The 19268-nt window shown below is 39.6% G+C and overlaps 1 protein-coding gene and 9 non-coding genes across 10 annotated transcripts in view; 6 read left to right on the forward strand and 4 right to left on the reverse strand.

Annotated features, from left to right (window-relative positions):
* The window catches only part of LOC127417036 (uncharacterized), a 374311-nt gene that overhangs the window by 155517 nt on the left and 199526 nt on the right, over window positions 1-19268 (reverse strand). The window lies entirely within an intron of this gene.
* Window positions 4364-4450, forward strand: trnay-gua (transfer RNA tyrosine (anticodon GUA)). Its single transcript is given in 2 exon segments — window positions 4364-4400; window positions 4415-4450. It is a non-coding gene; the product is annotated as a tRNA-Tyr (tRNA).
* On the reverse strand, window positions 4552-4623 carry trnae-cuc (transfer RNA glutamic acid (anticodon CUC)). The gene has a single exon. It is a non-coding gene; the product is annotated as a tRNA-Glu (tRNA).
* Window positions 4830-4912, forward strand: trnal-cag (transfer RNA leucine (anticodon CAG)). The gene has a single exon. It is a non-coding gene; the product is annotated as a tRNA-Leu (tRNA).
* On the forward strand, window positions 10498-10584 carry trnay-gua (transfer RNA tyrosine (anticodon GUA)). Its single transcript is given in 2 exon segments — window positions 10498-10534; window positions 10549-10584. It is a non-coding gene; the product is annotated as a tRNA-Tyr (tRNA).
* On the reverse strand, window positions 10686-10757 carry trnae-cuc (transfer RNA glutamic acid (anticodon CUC)). Its single transcript has one exon. It is a non-coding gene; the product is annotated as a tRNA-Glu (tRNA).
* trnal-cag (transfer RNA leucine (anticodon CAG)) lies at window positions 10964-11046 on the forward strand. Its single transcript has one exon. It is a non-coding gene; the product is annotated as a tRNA-Leu (tRNA).
* Window positions 16632-16718, forward strand: trnay-gua (transfer RNA tyrosine (anticodon GUA)). The gene is given in 2 exon segments: window positions 16632-16668; window positions 16683-16718. It is a non-coding gene; the product is annotated as a tRNA-Tyr (tRNA).
* Window positions 16801-16872, reverse strand: trnae-cuc (transfer RNA glutamic acid (anticodon CUC)). The gene has a single exon. It is a non-coding gene; the product is annotated as a tRNA-Glu (tRNA).
* On the forward strand, window positions 17079-17161 carry trnal-cag (transfer RNA leucine (anticodon CAG)). The gene has a single exon. It is a non-coding gene; the product is annotated as a tRNA-Leu (tRNA).

A 19268-nucleotide genomic window follows, 5' to 3' on the forward strand; every position in this document is an offset into this window, starting at 1 on the left:
TTTAAAGACATCAGCGAATTGTGCTGGGAAAGACAATTGCCAAAAATTGTCTATTCTAAGGTTAAAATGTTCATTACACATGATAGATAAATTTAAAAAATGACTGAATGTACCAAAACATGAATATTATTGAATAATCTTTTAATATTCTTAAAACAACCATTAGTAAATGTCCTAAATACATCCCTGGAAACAATTAAACGTTAAAAATGTAAAAATCAATAAAAAACACGAGTGTACAGATCTCATACAATCGATACTTTCTTTTGGCCTGCCCACACAAAAGTTAAGCTGCACATAATGGTGACATATACATTTAAACTAGTGATTCCCTTTTTCTTGATGAGTGGTTCTCAACGGATGGGTTATGACCCAAAATTAGGCTCTGATATGCTTACGGGGAAAAAAACAAAAAACAATGATAAATGCAAATAAAAAAAATGCAGCTTACCAAATAAGCAGAAAACACTTCTCATATCTTTTGTTGTTGATAATAAAAGCTGTGATTCCAATCATACTGTTATTTTGGCATAAATGAATCTAAACTAGTCAAATTAGTGAGGCAACAACATGGACAGGTTAAGAAAGGTAAATTAAATAATATCCAGTTTCACTTACAGTGAGGATAAATGTGGTTTCTGCTGATCATATTGTTTTGTCTGATAAATCATTGGCTGCTGAGATGGTGAAACTATAAAAATTAAAAAAAATATTTAGAAACCAAAATTCATGTCAAGCTAATAATTCTGCAGTTTATAGTAATATAAATACTATAATATATATACCACATTTTTTTAAGGGCATTTTGTATGATACATCTTTTGTATTATAATTTTGGTATTGAGTTGGGTTACCACTTTTTGTTCAACATAAAATCTCTGTCTTGAAACAAAACAAGTTGAGAACCACAGCTTTTTTTTAATCAATAACAGCAATATCAGAGAGCATATCATAATGACGAAATATCTTGCGGGTAAGAAATGGAACATATTTGCACTCAATCTACTCCTGTTGCTTCATGATTATCTCAAATGTATGGAGATACAGTTTTGTTTCTCGTGTTCTGACAGCTCAATGTGGTGGTGATGTACTGATAGCTGATGTTCGGGCATGAGTGAGCTGCTTTCTGCCAGAGATGTACAAACTCTAGCATGTACAGCTCAGCCAGCTGTCATATTTAATGATGTGACAGGTGTAGGTCTTTTGAAGAGGTGCTGCAGTGGAATCTCATGCTGAGAAGAATTGTCAGGCTCCTTGAATGTGCTGTGGTCATCAGGACATGAGGTGTGGAGGATCGCAGCATAGATTTTGAGCAGTCCCAAATTGCAGGGTCTCATCTTAATCCTAAGGCAAGCATTACTATTACTATTGCTCATACTTATCATTAGGAACTTTAAACTTTGTCATATGACACTGATATATCCACACCAACACCACCACTCCAGTCAATCTCCCCATAACATGGGCCACACACCCTGTTTCTACACCCGAACACCTGAAATAAACCTCCAAATCTGTCTGGACTAAAACTGGACTGTTTTAGTATAATTGGCAACTCTTTTCTCCTCAGATAGATGGAAGTGTTCATTCATTGTGTTTTTATTTTTATTTATTTTTTTAATCCAAAATAAACTGACAGGAATCTGATGTAAAGAAAACACATAGCATCTATGTTATTTCTCTCCTCTCCTTTTTATTAGCAAAAAATTAAAAATTAAATTCACTATACAAATAATGTGCACATCAACTGAATATCACTATCAACATCAGTTGAATAATTTACTATAGAAGTGTATTGAGTGTGCAACTGTTTCATTTGTGACCTAAAGTGGAAGTATGCTGGATTTTTGGATAAAATGTTGATTCCCTGTTGCTCCAAAGTGTTTAAATGTAGTTTCTCAAGGCTCCAGTTATCTTATAAAATAATCGTAATGCTGTATTACCTTAATTTAATGCAACAATTTGTTTATATATTCATTGTTGAAGATAATCGAGTTTTAAGATTTGAATTAAGCTATAATTGTTGTTCAGTAGTAATCACTCCTCAAGTGACTTGATGCACTGCTCCAAACAGTAGATGTTTAATACAGATGTATTCTATGCTGTAAAAACAAGATGTTAAAAACAAAAAATTCTAAAACAAGATGGCGCCGAGGATGGCAGCCGTGTTGCGAGCTCCAACACAACTTAGCAGTTTCTTGTTTTTAATGTTCTTAGTTCATGTTATTTTTGTGTTAGATATTGTCAGTGTTATTGTATATGACAGACAAACTATTCTGGACATTGGATTTTCATTAACACATCAGAAACCAAGCTTTGAGTCCCACAATGCTGATGACGCTCTGTTTACAAACACAGCAGTGGAGCTCTTTGTTTGGAACGTGTGGCCGCAACCACGAAAGCGCAGCCGAAAAAGTGGAAGGAGAGCCGGAGTCCTCGTCAGGGTCAGACGCCGCGCCAAACGACCTCCACTTCCCAGCATTCTTCTGGCGAATGTCCAGTCTCTGGACAACATGCTCTGCGAACTTAGGGCACGAATCTCCTACCAATGAGAGACACGAGACTGCTGCATTATCTGCCTTACAGAAACATGGATGTCTACTGAGGTCCCAGACTCAGCAATCGAGCCTATGGGGTTTTCCAAAAATCTCTCGGGGAAAAGCAGAGGAGGGGGCGTATGTTTTATGATCAACGATTCATGGTGTGATCGAAGGAACGTACACTCTATCAAGTCTTTTTGCTACCCTGATTTGGAATACCTCACGCTACTGTGTCGACCATTCTGGCTGCTGAGAGAATTCACGGTGGTCATCATCACAGCCGTGTACATCCCCCACAAGCCACAGAGCAAGTGCTAAGGGAACTGTGTGGGAGTATAAGTGAGCAGGAAACCGCGCACCCTGAGGTCACGTTCATTGTCACAGGGGACTTTAACAAAGCCAATCTCAGGACAATATCGCCTAAATACTATCAACACATCAGATGCAACACACGAGGGGACTGGGTTTTAGATCACTGCTACTCTCCGGGATGCTTACAAATCCCTCCTCCGCCCACCTTTTGGCAAATCGGACCACTCTTCCATTCTGCTTCTGCCTGCTTACAGGCAGAAACTGAAACAGGAAGCTCCCGCCCTCAGATCGATCCAGTGCTGGTTGGACCAATCGGATTCCATGCTACAAGACTGTTTTGATAACGCAGACTGGGAGATGTTCTGGTCCGCCTCTGATGGTGACATCGAGGTCTACCATAACGTGTTTCATCAGGAAGTGCATAGATGATGTTGTGCTGACCAAAACAATACGGATCTCCCTGAACCAGAAACTGTGGATTAATAGCGATGTTCATGTGGCACTTAATGCGCGGACCTACGCTTTTAATTCCAGGAACACTGAGGAGTATAAATGTGCCCGTTATACTCTCCACAAAACAATCAAAGCAGTCAAACAACAATACAAAAACAAAGTGGAAGCACAATTCAACACCACTGATGCGAGAAGCATGTGTCAGGGGATTAACATAATCACAGACTTCAAAGCAACTAATCACTCCGCTGTGAACACCACCGCCTCTCTTCAGGATGAGCTAAACACATTTTTTGCTCGTTTTGAGGAAAACAACATCTCCTCCACAGAGAGAACTCCCATGCCCGACACAGCAGAGGTTAGTTCACTTACAAAAGTGCAATATGGGAAAGAAGAACTGTGGCAAAAAAAGAGAAAAATCTAATTGATGTATGGTGTGTTTTTAAAGGAAAGACGGAAAGATACATAGAAATGCTGTACATTTATTTTAAAAAACAAGACAAGTTGGGAAAGTTTTTTTTAAAGTGTTCACAAACAGTGTTTCTAAAGTTCTAAATGAATTTAATTGGAAGGTGCCTGTTGGGCAATGACAATTATGAAAACAGGGGAAAGGTTTTTAATGTATTTGGGTGAGATCATTTTCATATAAACAAAGTGATCTTCAAGAAGAGGATAGGTTTTAAACATTTGCCTTTGAAGGATTCTTAAAAAAAAAAAAAAAAAAAAAAAGAAAAGGTCAAGCCAAGTCTTGTCCGATCTCGGAAGCTACGCAGGGTTGTGCCTGGTTAGTACTTGTATGGGAGCCTTCCTGGGAATACCAGGTGCTGTAAGCTTTTGCTTCTCCTGGATTGCTTTAACTAATACACTTCCCCCTGCCACAGCTGTGATTTTTATTCATTCATCCTTGGAAATAGGTTGGGGGGATTCATGTATTTTCGTTCATTTTGCTTGCTCTGTGGCAAATGACAGCCTGGTCCTTTTTCTAAAAAAAAAAAAAATCAATAAAAACAAAAAACCATTAGCTCTGTGAATCAGGAACAAGCATCCAGCATACTGTGCCTTCGATAGCTCAGCTGGTAGAGCGGAGGACTGTAGATGTCGCCTTGGCCATCCTTAGGTCGCTGGTTCAATTCCGGCTCGAAGGAGTGTACTTTTTACCACTTGGAGGCACTACTTGCCTTGCCCTCAAACTCACTGCTCCTTGAACTTGTGTCAAAGATGCAGGCGTTGGATCGGCAAAAATACGTTCCCTGACCGGGAATCGAACCCGGGCCGCGGCGGTGAGAGCGCCGAATCCTAGCCACTAGACCACCAGGGAAGGGCTGCTATTAACCTCTCTGCGAGAGCATCCGAGGCCGCCTTGCAAACTATACTGAAGAGCAAGATTGGGTTTTCTACCTCCAGAAAAGAAAGTCTCTCATTTGTCCTAAAAACAAACTTTGAGGGTCGAACTCACATCCTACAGATTATGAGACTGACGTGCTGCCTAACTGAATGACCGAGGTCCTTCCCTTCTCACCGAATGTCAGGATGGCCGAGCGGTCTAAGGCGCTGCGTTCAGGTCGCAGTCTCCCCTGGAGGCGTGGGTTCAAATCCCACTTCTGACAAGGTTTTATTCTGCATTCATACTGGAACTGTCTGACCAGCATTGTGGTGTCATGTTTTCTACTTTCATTGTAAAGGCACCGGCTGTAATTTTGCTTGAGCCCCTGAGCACTGAAAATAGGAGTTATCGTTCTTTCCAAGCTTTGGTTTGTATGTGTGTGTGTGTTTGTGGCTTTTTTTAACGATTACTAGGTAACTAGCACTTTTCAAGCACACCACCTCAATGGGCACCCTGTCACTCTGGAATCAGCAAAATGCAGGCCACTGGGCCAAACAGACAGCGGGCCAGTGACGCAATGGTTAACGCATCTGACTACGGATCAGAAGATTCTAGGTTTGACTACTGGCTGTCTCGGTTGGCTTCTATTTTTTTGCACTCCCTGACTCCCACGCCATTACAATGCCATGTCCCCCTGGAACCATTAGCTCTGTGAATCAGGAACATGCAGTCAATATACTGTGCCTTTTTTAGCTCAGCTGGTAGAGCGCAAGTCTGTAGATGTTGCATTGGCCATCCTTAGGTCGCTGGTTCAGTTCCGGCTCGAAGGAGTGTGCTTTTTACCACTTGGAGGCCCTACTTGCCTTGCCCTCAAACTCACTGCCGCTTGAACTTGTGTCAAAGATGCCAGCGTTGGATCGACAAAAACACATTCCCTGACCGGGAATCGAACCCGCTTCAAATCCCACTTCTGACAAGTTTTTCCTCTGCGATCATCCTGGAACTGTCTGACCAGCGTTGTGGTGTCACATTTGCTACTTTCATTGTAAAGGCACTGGCTGCAATTTTGCTTGAGCCCCTGAGCACTGAAAATGGAAAAGATACAGAAATGAAGAAAGCATTCGAAAAGAGGAATTATTTGAAAGAAGCAACGGTGACTGTTGATTTGGAAGGAGCGAGAGCTGAGGACATAATCAAAGCGGTCACAGAGAGAATCGGAGGAGGAAAGATTTTAGCAGTTAGACCAAAACAAGCAAAGGAATATGAAGTGACTTTGGAAAAAGAGGATTATTGTGAAGATTTGATGGATGGACTGATGATAATAGGAACAAAATGTGAAGTTAAAAAACTGCCAAACAGGGACTACGTGGTTTCCTTTATGCATTTGCCTGTTCACTTAGAGGATGAGGACATTGTAAACAAACTGAGGGGATGAGGAGTACTCCCAATCTCAATGATAAAAAGGAGGGTATATCCGGGAACGGACATTGAAGACGGCACAAGGTTTGTCAAAACCAGATTCCCAAAAGAGGTGATTTCCCTGCCATATAGCACGAAACTGGAGACGGCGGAGGGACCTCAATACTTCCGAGTAATGCACAGCCCCCAGGTTAAAACCTGGCGGTTGTGCATGAGCCCGGCTATCATGTGGTGAAGGACTGCCCAGAATTCCGGTGTTACAAGTGTGATGAGAGGGGACACATCGCGAGGGATTGCAATTCTGTCAAGTGCCCGGATTGCAGGGAGACTTTTAAATAAATGTGAGTGCTGGATGGAGAACGAGGAGGAAGAAGAGAATGGAGAAGAGCAGGTGGACAGGCGGATGGAAGAAGGAAAGAACGAAAAAGATCCAGAGGAGGAAATAGAGGAAATACAAGAAAAAGAAACAGAAGAAGAAACAAACAATGAAGAGGAGAGAGAGGAGGGAGAGGAGCAGGAAGGATAAAAAGAGAGCAAACACAAAGCGAGGAGGAAACATGGACACCAATGGAAATGACTTCAAGTATGGAATTTTTTCTGGACAGAGCTGAAAAGGAGCAACAAGGGAACAATGAACTAAACAAAGAAATAAAAAATGAAGAGATGGAAAGAATGGAGGAGGAGAGGAGAGACAGTGCGGGGAGAGGGAGAACAAGAAGAAGATCGATTAAGGTAACACCGAATTTAGAAAGTGGGAAAAAAAGAGTGCTCAGAAAAGGAATACTTAAATGTATGAACAGATATGAAGTGTTAAAAGGACTAGAGGAGAACCACTGAAGTTATGATGTTTAAGTATTCATTGTTCTTCCTTATGGTTTTAAGAATTGGGGCATTTAATGCAAGAGGACTTTTGGACATGAACAAATTTGAGAAAGTAAAAGAAATGTGTAAAAAAGAAGCTATTGTTGTATTGCAAGAAACAAATTGGAGAGAAGATTGTATGAATGAGATTAGAAAGATGTGGAATGGGGGAATTTTATACCATAACGGTGATGGAAAGTTAGGAAGAGGAGTAGCTGTTTTAATAAGAGATGAATTGGATAAAAAAAAAAATGTAAGATTTTACATAAGGATGAGATTGGGAAATGCATGATGGTTGAAATGAAATATGAAGGGAAAGAATTTATCCTGGTAAATGTACATGCACCAACAGAGGAGAAGGAAAAGAAAGCGTTTTTTAGTGTTTTAAGAAATCTGATAAAGGAGTATAAGGAAATTGTAATTATGGGAGATTTTAACACGGTTTTTAGTAAATTAGACGTGGCAGAAGGGATGGTTTTCAAAACAGATACAGGAAGAAAAGAATTAAAACTGCTAATGGAAGAAAACAACATGATAGATGTATGGAGAGAGAGGAATGAAAAGAAAAAGGAATATTCAAGGAGACAGATTGTGAGGAATTTTATACGCCAAACCAGAAATTTGGAGAATTGTATAGAGGAAATGTGGTATGAAGAAACAAGTTTAAGTGATCACAAATTGGTTTTAATACAGGTGGATTTTAATGCAGTGAAAAGAGGGCCGGGGATATGGATTTTAAACACGGAGGTTCTTAAAAATGAGGAATATAAACTCAAAATAATGGAAATCATAGAAAAGGAAAAAGAAAATGGAATGTATGAAGATGATAAGAGAATATGGTGGGAAAACGTGAGGTACATAGTGACCAAATATTCAATCAAATACTGTGGTGCAATACAAAAAAGGGAAAAGGGAAAAGAAATAGAAATAAAGGAAGAGCTCGAAAGAGAATCAAACAAAGAGAAAAGGGATATACAAAAAATTAAAGAGATAGAAGGAACATGGAAAGAAATGAAATATAAAAGGGGCAATGTTAAGAAGCAAAGCAAAATACATAGTAGAGGGAGAAAAATGTACGAAATTCTTCTTTGTATTAGAAAAAAGAAAGGGGAAATCTGAAACAATAAAAGAAATAAAAAAGAGAAATGGAGAAGTAGTGGAAGGGGAGGAGGACATTTTGAAAGAGATAAAAATATATTACGAGGAACTTTTTAGTGCAGAAGGAATAAAAGAACAAGAGAAAGAGGAGTTACTGAGACAAATAAAGACAAAGAGTCGGAGAAGAAGACAAAAAAGAGTGTGATCAAGAAATTGTGGAAGATGAGATAGAAAAAGCAATAAGTGAACTAAATAGAAAGAAAAGTCCAGGAACAGATGGCTTAGGGAGTGAATTTTATATAGCTTTTAAAGATAGTTTAAGCCATATTCTGAAGGAAGTGTATGATGAGATTTTTAAGAAGAGAGAAATGAATCAAAGAGAAAAAACAGATTTGAAAAATTACAGACCGATTACAATGCTGAATACAGATCTAAAAATATTAGCAAAAATACTAGCAAACAGACTGAAGAAAGTGATGCCAAATATATTAAAGACAAATCAAGCATATGGGGTGAAAGGGAGGGTTATAGCAGATACAACAAGTAGCATAAGAGATATTATAAGATACATGAAAGAAAAAAAGAAAGATGGATATGTGATTAGTCTAGACTTTGAAAAGGCCCTTGACAGGGTAGAACATGAGTATTTATTTGGAATTTTAAAGGGTTTGGGGTTTGGGAGGAATTTTATTCAGTGGATTACAATTGTATATAGAGGAGCACTAACAAAGATCAAATGCAATGGGTTTTTAACAGAATGTTTTAAAATAACAAGATCTATAAGACAAGGATGCCCCTTATCGGCACTTTTATACTCACTTGTAGCAGAACCGTTAGGCCTGGCTATAAGAAAGGAAGGAGAAATAAGAGGTGTAGAAATGGAAGAAGGTAAGGAAGGAGAAAAATGTTTCCAATATGCAGATGACACAACAGTAGTAGTTAATGGAGTGGAGAGTGTGGAAATAGCCATGCGAGAAGTACAAAAGTTTTGTAAGGCATCAGGAGGAAAAATAAATGAAGAAAAAACTATTTTTATGAGGTCTGGGGAAGTGCCGGTTTTAACGAATATTTTTACTTTTAAAAGTAAAAAGAAGTGGGATTAACGAAGGTGAGGGATGTTTTATATGAATTTAAAGAAGGTTTTTTACCAATACAGTTCATAGTGGACACAATGGAGGAGGCAAAGGAGGACTATAATAAACAGGACATAATAAATAAGTATGAAATTATAAAAAAAAAAAATAATAAAAAAAAAAGCAATACCAAAAGAATGGTTACAGAAAACTCGACAAATGGAAGAAGGACAAAAAGAAATGGAGATATACAGTATGTGAGGATAGGGGAGGAACTACACGATTTTAAAGCTTGTACTGTAAAGGTGTTTTATGGTATTTTTAGGAACAAAGTTTTTAAGAAACCTATTGCAAATGAGTATTGGTTGCAGCATTTTAAAGATCTGAAAGAAGAAAATGTATGGAGAAACATGAAAGGGGTGATTGTGGAAACAAAACTGGAGAGTTTGGAGTACCTTATAAGGCACAGAGCAATTGTTTCAGAAATGAAACTTTATAAAATTGGGATGGAGGAGAGTGCAAGATGCAAAGTTTGTCAAGAAGAAGATGAGGGGTTTTTACATTTTTTTTATACTGTAAAGAGCTGGAAGAGTTTTATGGAAAATGTAAATGGCTAATAAATGATTTGAGAGGGGAGGAGGATGGGCAAGAAACGGAGTGGAACAAAGTGGTAATGTTTGGGTGGGATAAAAATTGTAAAAACAAAAAAGGGATACATTTATTCTTAATGTTGATCAAAAGTGCAATATGGGAAAGAAGAACTGTGGCAAAAAAGAGAAAAATCTAATTGATGTATGGTGTGTTTTTAAAGGAAAGACGGAAAGATACATAGAAATGCTGTACATTTATTTTAAAAAACAAGACAAGTTGGGAGAGTTTTTTTTAAAGTGTTCACAAACAGTGTTTCTAAAGTTCTAAATGAATTTAATTGGAAGGTGCCTGTTGGGCAATGACAATTATGAAAACAGGGGAAAGGTTTTTAATGTATTTGGGTGAGATCATTTTCATATAAACAAAGTGATCTTCAAGAAGAGGATAGGTTTTAAACATTTGCCTTTGAAGGATTCTTAAAAAAAAAAAAAAAAAGAAAAGGTCAAGCCAAGTCTTGTCCGATCTCGGAAGCTACGCAGGGTTGTGCCTGGTTAGTACTTGTATGGGAGCCTTCCTGGGAATACCAGGTGCTGTAAGCTTTTGCTTCTCCTGGATTGCTTTAACTAATACACTTCCCCCTGCCACAGCTGTGATTTTTATTCATTCATCCTTGGAAATAGGTTGGGGGGGATTCATGTATTTTCGTTCATTTTGCTTGCTCTGTGGCAAATGACAGCCTGGTCCTTTTTCTAAAAAAAAAAAAAAATCAATAAAAACAAAAAACCATTAGCTCTGTGAATCAGGAACAAGCATCCAGCATACTGTGCCTTCGATAGCTCAGCTGGTAGAGCGGAGGACTGTAGATGTCACCTTGGCCATCCTTAGGTCGCTGGTTCAATTCCGGCTCGAAGGAGTGTACTTTTTACCACTTGGAGGCACTACTTGCCTTGCCCTCAAACTCACTGCTCCTTGAACTTGTGTCAAAGATGCAGGCGTTGGATCGGCAAAAATACGTTCCCTGACCGGGAATCGAACCCGGGCCGCGGCGGTGAGAGCGCCGAATCCTAGCCACTAGACCACCAGGGAAGGGCTGCTATTAACCTCTCTGCGAGAGCATCCGAGGCCGCCTTGCAAACTATACTGAAGAGCAAGATTGGGTTTTCTACCTCCAGAAAAGAAAGTCTCTCATTTGTCCTAAAAACAAACTTTGAGGGTCGAACTCACATCCTACAGATTATGAGACTGACGTGCTGCCTAACTGAATGACCGAGGTCCTTCCCTTCTCACCGAATGTCAGGATGGCCGAGCGGTCTAAGGCGCTGCGTTCAGGTCGCAGTCTCCCCTGGAGGCGTGGGTTCAAATCCCACTTCTGACAAGGTTTTATTCTGCATTCATACTGGAACTGTCTGACCAGCATTGTGGTGTCATGTTTTCTACTTTCATTGTAAAGGCACCGGCTGTAATTTTGCTTGAGCCCCTGAGCACTGAAAATAGGAGTTATCGTTCTTTCCAAGCTTTGGTTTGTATGTGTGTGTGTTTGTGGCTTTTTTTAACGATTACTAGGTAACTAGCACTTTTCAAGCACACCACCTCAATGGGCACCCTGTCACTCTGGAATCAGCAAAATGCAGGCCACTGGGCCAAACAGACAGCGGGCCAGTGACGCAATGGTTAACGCATCTGACTACGGATCAGAAGATTCTAGGTTTGACTACTGGCTGTCTCGGTTGGCTTCTATTTTTTTGCACTCCCTGACTCCCACGCCATTACAATGCCATGTCCCCCTGGAACCATTAGCTCTGTGAATCAGGAACATGCAGTCAATATACTGTGCCTTTTTTAGCTCAGCTGGTAGAGCGCAAGTCTGTAGATGTTGCATTGGCCATCCTTAGGTCGCTGGTTCAGTTCCGGCTCGAAGGAGTGTGCTTTTTACCACTTGGAGGCCCTACTTGCCTTGCCCTCAAACTCACTGCCGCTTGAACTTGTGTCAAAGATGCCAGCGTTGGATCGACAAAAACACATTCCCTGACCGGGAATCGAACCCGCTTCAAATCCCACTTCTGACAAGTTTTTCCTCTGCGATCATCCTGGAACTGTCTGACCAGCGTTGTGGTGTCACATTTGCTACTTTCATTGTAAAGGCACTGGCTGCAATTTTGCTTGAGCCCCTGAGCACTGAAAATGGAAAAGATACAGAAATGAAGAAAGCATTCGAAAAGAGGAATTATTTGAAAGAAGCAACGGTGACTGTTGATTTGGAAGGAGCGAGAGCTGAGGACATAATCAAAGCGGTCACAGAGAGAATCGGAGGAGGAAAGATTTTAGCAGTTAGACCAAAACAAGCAAAGGAATATGAAGTGACTTTGGAAAAAGAGGATTATTGTGAAGATTTGATGGATGGACTGATGATAAAAGGAACAAAATGTGAAGTTAAAAAACTGCCAAACAGGGACTACGTGGTTTCCTTTATGCATTTGCCTGTTCACTTAGAGGATGAGGACATTGTAAACAAACTGAGGGGATGAGGAGTACTCCCAATCTCAATGATAAAAAGGAGGGTATATCCGGGAACGGACATTGAAGACGGCACAAGGTTTGTCAAAACCAGATTCCCAAAAGAGGTGATTTCCCTGCCATATAGCACGAAACTGGAGACGGCGGAGGGACCTCAATACTTCCGAGTAATGCACAGCCCCCAGGTTAAAACCTGGCGGTTGTGCATGAGCCCGGCTATCATGTGGTGAAGGACTGCCCAGAATTCCGGTGTTACAAGTGTGATGAGAGGGGACACATCGCGAGGGATTGCAATTCTGTCAAGTGCCCGGATTGCAGGGAGACTTTTAAATAAATGTGAGTGCTGGATGGAGAACGAGGAGGAAGAAGAGAATGGAGAAGAGCAGGTGGACAGGCGGATGGAAGAAGGAAAGAACGAAAAAGATCCAGAGGAGGAAATAGAGGAAATACAAGAAAAAGAAACAGAAGAAGAAACAAACAATGAAGAGGAGAGAGAGGAGGGAGAGGAGCAGGAAGGATAAAAAGAGAGCAAACACAAAGCGAGGAGGAAACATGGACACCAATGGAAATGACTTCAAGTATGGAATTTTTTCTGGACAGAGCTGAAAAGGAGCAACAAGGGAACAATGAACTAAACAAAGAAATAAAAAATGAAGAGATGGAAAGAATGGAGGAGGAGAGGAGAGACAGTGCGGGGAGAGGGAGAACAAGAAGAAGATCGATTAAGGTAACACCGAATTTAGAAAGTGGGAAAAAAAAGAGTGCTCAGAAAAGGAATACTTAAATGTATGAACAGATATGAAGTGTTAAAAGGACTAGAGGAGAACCACTGAAGTTATGATGTTTAAGTATTCATTGTTCTTCCTTATGGTTTTAAGAATTGGGGCATTTAATGCAAGAGGACTTTTGGACATGAACAAATTTGAGAAAGTAAAAGAAATGTGTAAAAAAGAAGCTATTGTTGTATTGCAAGAAACAAATTGGAGAGAAGATTGTATGAATGAGATTAGAAAGATGTGGAATGGGGGAATTTTATACCATAACGGTGATGGAAAGTTAGGAAGAGGAGTAGCTGTTTTAATAAGAGATGAATTGGATAAAAAAAAAATGTAAGATTTTACATAAGGATGAGATTGGGAAATGCATGATGGTTGAAATGAAATATGAAGGGAAAGAATTTATCCTGGTAAATGTACATGCACCAACAGAGGAGAAGGAAAAGAAAGCGTTTTTTAGTGTTTTAAGAAATCTGATAAAGGAGTATAAGGAAATTGTAATTATGGGAGATTTTAACACGGTTTTTAGTAAATTAGACGTGGCAGAAGGGATGGTTTTCAAAACAGATACAGGAAGAAAAGAATTAAAACTGCTAATGGAAGAAAACAACATGATAGATGTATGGAGAGAGAGGAATGAAAAGAAAAAGGAATATTCAAGGAGACAGATTGTGAGGAATTTTATACGCCAAACCAGAAATTTGGAGAATTGTATAGAGGAAATGTGGTATGAAGAAACAAGTTTAAGTGATCACAAATTGGTTTTAATACAGGTGGATTTTAATGCAGTGAAAAGAGGGCCGGGGATATGGATTTTAAACACGGAGGTTCTTAAAAATGAGGAATATAAACTCAAAATAATGGAAATCATAGAAAAGGAAAAAGAAAATGGAATGTATGAAGATGATAAGAGAATATGGTGGGAAAACGTGAGGTACATAGTGACCAAATATTCAATCAAATACTGTGGTGCAATACAAAAAAGGGAAAAGGGAAAAGAAATAGAAATAAAGGAAGAGCTCGAAAGAGAATCAAACAAAGAGAAAAGGGATATACAAAAAATTAAAGAGATAGAAGGAACATGGAAAGAAATGAAATATAAAAGGGGCAATGTTAAGAAGCAAAGCAAAATACATAGTAGAGGGAGAAAAATGTACGAAATTCTTCTTTGTATTAGAAAAAAGAAAGGGGAAATCTGAAACAATAAAAGAAATAAAAAAGAGAAATGGAGAAGTAGTGGAAGGGGAGGAGGACATTTTGAAAGAGATAAAAATATATTACGAGGAACTTTTTAGTGCAGAAGGAATAAAAGAACAAGAGAAAGAGGAGTTACTGAGACAAATAAAGACAAAGAGTCGGAGAAGAAGACAAAAAAGAGTGTGATCAAGAAATTGTGGAAGATGAGATAGAAAAAGCAATAAGTGAACTAAATAGAAAGAAAAGTCCAGGAACAGATGGCTTAGGGAGTGAATTTTATATAGCTTTTAAAGATAGTTTAAGCCATATTCTGAAGGAAGTGTATGATGAGATTTTTAAGAAGAGAGAAATGAATCAAAGAGAAAAAACAGATTTGAAAAATTACAGACCGATTACAATGCTGAATACAGATCTAAAAATATTAGCAAAAATACTAGCAAACAGACTGAAGAAAGTGATGCCAAATATATTAAAGACAAATCAAGCATATGGGGTGAAAGGGAGGGTTATAGCAGATACAACAAGTAGCATAAGAGATATTATAAGATACATGAAAGAAAAAAAGAAAGATGGATATGTGATTAGTCTAGACTTTGAAAAGGCCCTTGACAGGGTAGAACATGAGTATTTATTTGGAATTTTAAAGGGTTTGGGGTTTGGGAGGAATTTTATTCAGTGGATTACAATTGTATATAGAGGAGCACTAACAAAGATCAAATGCAATGGGTTTTTAACAGAATGTTTTAAAATAACAAGATCTATAAGACAAGGATGCCCCTTATCGGCACTTTTATACTCACTTGTAGCAGAACCGTTAGGCCTGGCTATAAGAAAGGAAGGAGAAATAAGAGGTGTAGAAATGGAAGAAGGTAAGGAAGGAGAAAAATGTTTCCAATATGCAGATGACACAACAGTAGTAGTTAATGGAGTGGAGAGTGTGGAAATAGCCATGCGAGAAGTACAAAAGTTTTGTAAGGCATCAGGAGGAAAAATAAATGAAGAAAAAACTATTTTTATGAGGTCTGGGGAAGTGCCGGTTTTAACGAATATTTTTACTTTTAAAAGTAAAAAGAAGTGGGAATAACGAAGGTGAGGGATGTTTTATATGAATTTAAAGAAGGTTTTTTACCAATACAGTTCATAGTGGACACAATGGAGGAGGCAAAGGAGGACTATAATAAACAGGACATAATAAATAAGTATGAAATTATAAAAAAAAAAAAAAAAAAAAAAAAAAGCAATACCAAAAGAATGGTTACAGAAAACTCGACAAATGGAAGAAGGACAAAAAGAAATGGAGATATACAGTATGTGAGGATAGGGGAGGAACTACACGATTTTAAAGCTTGTACTGTAAAGGTGTTTTATGGTATTTTTAGGAACAAAGTTTTTAAGAAACCTATTGCAAATGAGTATTGGTTGCAGCATTTTAAAGATCTGAAAGAAGAAAATGTATGGAGAAACATGAAAGGGGTGATTGTGGAAACAAAACTGGAGAGTTTGGAGTACCTTATAAGGCACAGAGCAATTGTTTCAGAAATGAAACTTTATAAAATTGGGATGGAGGAGAGTGCAAGATGCAAAGTTTGTCAAGAAGAAGATGAGGGGTTTTTACATTTTTTTTATACTGTAAAGAGCTGGAAGAGTTTTATGGAAAATGTAAATGGCTAATAAATGATTTGAGAGGGGAGGAGGATGGGCAAGAAACGGAGTGGAACAAAGTGGTAATGTTTGGGTGGGATAAAAATTGTAAAAACAAAAAAGGGATACATTTATTCTTAATGTTGATCAAAAGTGCAATATGGGAAAGAAGAACTGTGGCAAAAAAGAGAAAAATCTAATTGATGTATGGTGTGTTTTTAAAGGAAAGACGGAAAGATACATAGAAATGCTGTACATTTATTTTAAAAAACAAGACAAGTTGGGAGAGTTTTTTTTAAAGTGTTCACAAACAGTGTTTCTAAAGTTCTAAATGAATTTAATTGGAAGGTGCCTGTTGGGCAATGACAATTATGAAAACAGGGGAAAGGTTTTTAATGTATTTGGGTGAGATCATTTTCATATAAACAAAGTGATCTTCAAGAAGAGGATAGGTTTTAAACATTTGCCTTTGAAGGATTCTTAAAAAAAAAAAAAAAAAAGAAAAGGTCAAGCCAAGTCTTGTCCGATCTCGGAAGCTACGCAGGGTTGTGCCTGGTTAGTACTTGTATGGGAGCCTTCCTGGGAATACCAGGTGCTGTAAGCTTTTGCTTCTCCTGGATTGCTTTAACTAATACACTTCCCCCTGCCACAGCTGTGATTTTTATTCATTCATCCTTGGAAATAGGTTGGGGGGGATTCATGTATTTTCGTTCATTTTGCTTGCTCTGTGGCAAATGACAGCCTGGTCCTTTTTCTAAAAAAAAAAAAAAAATCAATAAAAACAAAAAACCATTAGCTCTGTGAATCAGGAACAAGCATCCAGCGTACTGTGCCTTCGATAGCTCAGCTGGTAGAGCGGAGGACTGTAGATGTCGCCTTGGCCATCCTTAGGTCGCTGGTTCAATTCCGGCTCGAAGGAGTGTACTTTTTACCACTTGGAGGCACTACTTGCCTTGCCCTCAAACTCACTGCTCCTTGAACTTGTGTCAAAGATGCAGGCGTTCCCTGACCGGGAATCGAACCCGGGCCGCGGCGGTGAGAGCGCCGAATCCTAGCCACTAGACCACCAGGGAAGGGCTGCTATTAACCTCTCTGTGAGAGCATCCGAGGCCGCCTTGCAAACTATACTGAAGAGCAAGATTGGGTTTTCTACCTCCAGAAAAGAAAGTCTCTCATTTGTCCTAAAAACAAACTTTGAGGGTCGAACTCACATCCTACAGATTATGAGACTGACGTGCTGCCTAACTGAATGACCGAGGTCCTTCCCTTCTCACCGAATGTCAGGATGGCCGAGCGGTCTAAGGCGCTGCGTTCAGGTCGCAGTCTCCCCTGGAGGCGTGGGTTCAAATCCCACTTCTGACAAGGTTTTATTCTGCATTCATACTGGAACTGTCTGACCAGCATTGTGGTGTCATGTTTTCTACTTTCATTGTAAAGGCACCGGCTGTAATTTTGCTTGAGCCCCTGAGCACTGAAAATAGGAGTTATCGTTCTTTCCAAGCTTTGGTTTGTATGTGTGTGTGTTTGTGGCTTTTTTTAACGATTACTAGGTAACTAGCACTTTTCAAGCACACCACCTCAATGGGCACCCTGTCACTCTGGAATCAGCAAAATGCAGGCCACTGGGCCAAACAGACAGCGGGCCAGTGACGCAATGGTTAACGCATCTGACTACGGATCAGAAGATTCTAGGTTTGACTACTGGCTGTCTCGGTTGGCTTCTATTTTTTTGCACTCCCTGACTCCCACGCCATTACAATGCCATGTCCCCCTGGAACCATTAGCTCTGTGAATCAGGAACATGCAGTCAATATACTGTGCCTTTTTTAGCTCAGCTGGTAGAGCGCAAGTCTGTAGATGTTGCATTGGCCATCCTTAGGTCGCTGGTTCAGTTCCGGCTCGAAGGAGTGTGCTTTTTACCACTTGGAGGCCCTACTTGCCTTGCCCTCAAACTCACTGCCGCTTGAACTTGTGTCAAAGATGCCAGCGTTGGATCGACAAAAACACATTCCCTGACCGGGAATCGAACCCGCTTCAAATCCCACTTCTGACAAGTTTTTCCTCTGCGATCATCCTGGAACTGTCTGACCAGCGTTGTGGTGTCACATTTGCTACTTTCATTGTAAAGGCACTGGCTGCAATTTTGCTTGAGCCCCTGAGCACTGAAAATGGAAAAGATACAGAAATGAAGAAAGCATTCGAAAAGAGGAATTATTTGAAAGAAGCAACGGTGACTGTTGATTTGGAAGGAGCGAGAGCTGAGGACATAATCAAAGCGGTCACAGAGAGAATCGGAGGAGGAAAGATTTTAGCAGTTAGACCAAAACAAGCAAAGGAATATGAAGTGACTTTGGAAAAAGAGGATTATTGTGAAGATTTGATGGATGGACTGATGATAATAGGAACAAAATGTGAAGTTAAAAAACTGCCAAACAGGGACTACGTGGTTTCCTTTATGCATTTGCCTGTTCACTTAGAGGATGAGGACATTGTAAACAAACTGAGGGGATGAGGAGTACTCCCAATCTCAATGATAAAAAGGAGGGTATATCCGGGAACGGACATTGAAGACGGCACAAGGTTTGTCAAAACCAGATTCCCAAAAGAGGTGATTTCCCTGCCATATAGCACGAAACTGGAGACGGCGGAGGGACCTCAATACTTCCGAGTAATGCACAGCCCCCAGGTTAAAACCTGGCGGTTGTGCATGAGCCCGGCTATCATGTGGTGAAGGACTGCCCAGAATTCCGGTGTTACAAGTGTGATGAGAGGGGACACATCGCGAGGGATTGCAATTCTGTCAAGTGCCCGGATTGCAGGGAGACTTTTAAATAAATGTGAGTGCTGGATGGAGAACGAGGAGGAAGAAGAGAATGGAGAAGAGCAGGTGGACAGGCGGATGGAAGAAGGAAAGAACGAAAAAGATCCAGAGGAGGAAATAGAGGAAATACAAGAAAAAGAAACAGAAGAAGAAACAAACAATGAAGAGGAGAGAGAGGAGGGAGAGGAGCAGGAAGGATAAAAAGAGAGCAAACACAAAGCGAGGAGGAAACATGGACACCAATGGAAATGACTTCAAGTATGGAATTTTTTCTGGACAGAGCTGAAAAGGAGCAACAAGGGAACAATGAACTAAACAAAGAAATAAAAAATGAAGAGATGGAAAGAATGGAGGAGGAGAGGAGAGACAGTGCGGGGAGAGGGAGAACAAGAAGAAGATCGATTAAGGTAACACCGAATTTAGAAAGTGGGAAAAAAAAGAGTGCTCAGAAAAGGAATACTTAAATGTATGAACAGATATGAAGTGTTAAAAGGACTAGAGGAGAACCACTGAAGTTATGATGTTTAAGTATTCATTGTTCTTCCTTATGGTTTTAAGAATTGGGGCATTTAATGCAAGAGGACTTTTGGACATGAACAAATTTGAGAAAGTAAAAGAAATGTGTAAAAAAGAAGCTATTGTTGTATT

Source organism: Myxocyprinus asiaticus, chromosome 26, assembly GCF_019703515.2.
Source record: "Myxocyprinus asiaticus isolate MX2 ecotype Aquarium Trade chromosome 26, UBuf_Myxa_2, whole genome shotgun sequence".
NCBI classification, from domain to species: domain Eukaryota; kingdom Metazoa; phylum Chordata; class Actinopteri; order Cypriniformes; family Catostomidae; genus Myxocyprinus; species Myxocyprinus asiaticus.